The sequence below is a fragment of the Alosa alosa genome, chromosome 7 (assembly GCF_017589495.1).
Source record: "Alosa alosa isolate M-15738 ecotype Scorff River chromosome 7, AALO_Geno_1.1, whole genome shotgun sequence".
NCBI lineage: Eukaryota > Metazoa > Chordata > Actinopteri > Clupeiformes > Clupeidae > Alosa > Alosa alosa.
The window spans coordinates 17,247,101-17,252,100 of record NC_063195.1 but is presented as its reverse complement, the minus strand read 5'-3'; the positions used below and the strand labels follow the sequence as shown (position 1 = coordinate 17,252,100).

General features: G+C 48.2%; 1 pseudogene; it reads left to right on the top strand.

Moving 5' to 3' along the window:
* LOC125298279 overlaps positions 1-5,000 on the top strand; it is a 27,890-nt pseudogene that overhangs the window by 7,451 nt on the left and 15,439 nt on the right.

Here is a 5,000-nt window from a genome sequence, read left to right as displayed (position 1 = left end):
CCAAGCACGTGGCAAAGCCAAGATAGGCTAATGCAATTAACAGCCTTTAATATAATTAATTTAGGTCATAATACAGGCTTTAGGGTAAAAATATAACTTATAAAAATGTAGAAATGTTTATGCCATAAATGATAAATGTAGAATTTTTGTAAATAAGTTTCTAAATGTACGTTTGTTACGAAACTTTGATTCCTTTTTAAACCCATCGCCCATGAATTGTCTGGTCACTGCAGCCCACAGTCTATCGGTGCCCTCTGTTGCTTTCCCCCGCGACTAAATTTACCAGGACTTGTTGTCTCCATTCGCCATTCATGACATTCTTGCGGTGCTGAGATTTACAGTCTGCAGTTTGATGTAGTGAACATAGGGGGCGCTGCTTCGCCATTTTTGTGCCCCACACTCACACGCACAGCATGCATTTTCGGCTAGACCAGTGAGTGTACAAGTGTTTGAAGACAACCATGGAGAGGTGGAGGCAGACGTCGGGGTTTCTTTGTTGTTTTGAACTAAAGTAAACGCAACTATGACGAGATTCTCCGCGAACGGTTTAAACCAGTATCCCCAATGCACTCGGAAAAAGGAAGGGACCTTCTTCAGGTACGGTAGGAAACTTTTAGCAACAGGAGTGTTTGATTGCGGCGTCTCGCTTGCATGCTAGCGAGCAACACTATGCATTAATGTGGTTTTCGTTCCCTCTGTTAAACTCAAACCATCGACACGATGCCTGTGTGTGTTTTACTTCATGGCCTACTCAGTCCGAAATCGTCAGTATTTTTTGTTGTTGTTCTGTACACTGCTCTCGTTGGCTCGTGTGCTCCCCGGATCATCCGAAATCAATCATCAAAAGTTATGAAGCTAATGTTGGTTAGCTAGCTAACGAATAGTCCTCGTTTCGGCACAGGAAAGGCCCGTCTTGAGTTTGTTGTTGCTCCCCTCCCCCATTCGTCTTCGCAAGAGGCCAAGATGAATGAGCAAGGATCACTTCAAAGCATTTGGGGTGGGTAACTCGGAGGGGGATCCGTAACACTTGGCCCACTTGCGTACGATTCAGCTACGCGGGTTTGAGTTAATGTTAGTTCTTCGCCGCCTATAAACAATGTAAGAAGCTTTGCAATCACATTAAGCGATATGGCTATATGGACACGGGGATTGTTTATAAAATCAGTTATCATAAATCGGCGTGTTTCGATCGGCCTGCGAAGTTCCTTTGGTGATAAACCAGTGGCTAGCAAGGTAATGTTGAAACTATGGTATTAGCAAAAGATGTTAGTATCAGTACAAAACGTTGATCAGTCAACTTAATAAAAATGTAGCACACGATTTGCATTATACTCAAGCATTCCTTAGTGTTCCGAAGAAACGATTATTTTTGCAACTCGAGGAGAGTACTATTTGCATCACAAACATCTAGCTAACGTTAGCTTGCTATGAGTAGCATGCTAACTAGATAATGTTGCAATTATCATGTTAACCCATACATTTACCATCAACGTTTATTACCAGTCGGTAGTTTGTTCCAGTAATCATCCCTTGTAACCGACGTATTTCACAATATCTTATACTTTTCCTTTCGGACGCACCATAAGATAGGTCTTAAAAGATCAGTTTTACATTGTGGGCATAGACCCATATACCCCGTTGTTCCGCCTAACACACCAAGTCAGAATAAATGTAAATGTAGTATAAATGTAGAATTTTATCGTACGAAAGTTCAGTCCAGTCAGTGATATATTTTTATGCAATAAGTAGTGGTGATGTGGACCTGTGCGTTATGATCTAGCAAGTGGGTGTATTTGTTGTTTGAGTAATTGTTAATTAGGGGTCAAAATATAAACAGCATCAGTAAAACATAAAAACAGAATCTAAAATAATCTGTAAGAAAATCTATAAAAATGTGTTATAAGTCTCTCATTACTTCCCTTCACTGTCCTCTCAGGATGACTTGCCCGGCTGCCCGATTCTGAGCCCTGCGTCGTCGCACAGGTGTCCGGCTGCAGGGGAGAATGAGCGTCAGGATCCGCAGTCGCCATGCCGACCTGGGAGGCCACTTCAATGAGGACGCCCCGCGCCCGCCCGTGCCGGGCATGGAGGGCGACACGATGGCATCGCCACTGGCCACCCACGGCCGCCCGCTGTGCCACCACAGCTTCTACCCAACCAAAGGTGGAGGCGGGGGCAACGGTGGTGGCAGCTTTGGCGGAGACTCTTACCGTGGACTTCACGATGGCTCGGTGTCGGTGGCGACGCCAAGGCGCTCGGACTTGGACCTGGGCTACGAGCCCGAGGGCAGCGCGTCGCCCACGCCGCCGTACCTCCGCTGGGCCGAGTCGCTCCACTCGCTGCTGGACGACGAGGACGGCATCCAGCTCTTCCGGGCCTTCCTCTGCCAGGAGAGCTGCGGCGACCTCCTGGACTTCTGGTTCGCCTGCAGCGGCTTCCGGAAACTCCCGGGCAGCAGCCAGCCCGCCGGCACGGACGGTGGGGCTGGCGGCGGCGAAAGCGGCAAGCGGTTAAAGCTGGCCAAGGCCATCTACCGGAAGTACATCGCCGATGGGAGCGTGAGCGTAGCGGCGCGCCAGATCAAACCGCCACGGGACGCTCATAATGACCGCGCACGCTGGGCGCAGTTGAACGCGGGCGCCACCAGGGCGCGCGACGGAGGTGCAGGCGTGGATGGAGGAGAACACGTACCCGCTCTTCCTCAAGTCCGACGTCTACCTCAAGCACGCCCGCGAGCACGGCAGCTGGGGGTGGTGGCGGTGGCAGCGGTGGCATCGCCGGTGGGCCCGCCAGTCGCGGGGAGGGGGGCGAGAGTAGCCCCTTGATGTGCGGCGGCGAGGACACGATCCAGGCCAATGGGAAGGCGGTCGCCACGTCGTTGTCACCGGCGTCGCTGCCAGCGGTTGCCGCGTCGTCGTCAGGGGCGGCGGCGGCGGCAGCCAGTCCTCTGTTGCCGGGATACCTGCCCACGCTGATGGAGGATAAGGAGTGGGAGCGGACGGAGCGGGAGGGTTCTGAGGTGGACTTGGCCCCCGTCAACAGGCTGACGCGGGAGCTGCTCATGGAGACCGCCCCGCACCGCGCCACCGGCAGGAAACCGCAGGACGGGATGGAGTTCAGGTGGGACACGGACACACGTACACACACACACACACACGTACACACACACACACGTATACACACAGACGCACACACACACAGACGCACACACACACAGACGCACACACACACAGACGCACACACACACAGACGTACACACACACACACACACACACACATATACACACAGACGCACGCACACAGATGTACACACACACACACAGACGCACACACACAGACGCATACACACAGACGTACACACACACACAGAATATAGACATTCCTTACTGCTTCCTCCACCTCAGTTGTCCACATGCACAGTGCACAGTCTGCTCTGCTTCTTTTAGTGTTTTCTCTCTCCACACACAAATAAACCCCAAAATGCTTCCAGTTGAATCCTCTCTACCAGATGCATGGTTGCAAGCCACCAGTGTACTTCAGAGGGTTTAGGTGCGAAGTACTCCTCATATGTAAAAAAGGCTAAAACATTTTTTTTGTATTTCTTAGCTGAAAGTGCACTGCTTTTGCAGTGGTTGGTGTTTTATGTACTCGGTATGAGCATAGAGTTCATATCTGAGCATTTTTTGGGTATTTCTCAATCGTCAAGCCAAGAGCATTTGTTCTGGGGTGTCAAAATATCTTCCAGATGTCTAGATGTGGTTTTGGTGTGTGTGTGTGTGTGTGTGTGTGCGTGCACATGCATGCAAGTATGCTGTGCATATGAGACCGACTGAGTGTGTATGGTATGTGTGTGTGTGTGGTGTATGTGTGTGTATTCGTGTGTGTGTGTGTTATCAGCTCTGGGTTTCTCAGAATTATAAATCCTTCAAAGCTTTAGACTAACTGCACGCACACAGCTTCTCAGCATCCGATGGTGACTGATATGGCCCAGGTCCACATCACTGCACAGTGTACAGGTCAGTGGTTGCACAGTGGTCATTTAAAGGTCCAGTCAGTGGTTGCGCAGTGGTCATTTAAAGGCCAGGTCAGTGGTTGCACAGTGGTCATTTAAAGGTCCAGTCAGTGGTTACACAGTGGTCATTTAAAGGTCCAGTCAGTGTTTACACAGTGGTCATTTAAAGGCCAGGTCAGTGATTACACAGTGGTCATTTAAAGGTGCAGTCAGCATCCATCCATCCATTTGTCCTATTTATCGATTGATCATTGTGATATAGATTAGGGTCTTCATATCTAATGCATGTTGGTTGTGGGTGAGCAAATCTGTTTAAAACAAATATCTGTAGTTGAGTTGACACATTTTGTGTGACTGCTTTTGCCCAGTTCTGCTGGTTCCGGTAGTAAAAGAATCTTTTCTACAGAGAATGGAATATATTCTATAATCTGCCTATTGAGAATTATTGGTTGATCAAGTGAAACAGAGTAAATCTTTGTGAAGTATTTGAAAACAGCTGAGGAAGTTTTAGGGTTTTGTGTGTTGGGTATGACTGTTTGCCTTGTTGATTGCTCAATGAGTGTCTGGCAGTGACTGTATTTGTTTGTGCGACTAAAATAAAAGCCTCCTTGTATCTCTCTTTAAAACCTTTTGTCTTAACACAACAATTCCTTATTCAAACAGGCAGTGGAATAATTACACATGATTCATGTGTTTATCTGGTGATCAGCCACTTACACATTTAAAAAAAATAATGCTTAAAGTTGATTTGTTAGATGCTGTGTAAAGTATCCTAGTAGGTCACAGCTTGGAAATGTTATTTGTATATGTGTGTGTGTGTGTGTGTGTGTGTTGGGGACTGGCCCTGGCTATGTTTCTGGGTGGCTTGAGGTTTCTGAAGTTGGTTTTGGGGGTTTGTTTTGCGGTTGGTGTGACTGAGATTTGAGGCCAACTTAAAGTTAGTCATAGGTGTTGTGTGTGGTTGTTACAGGTTAGTGTGATTGGGGCC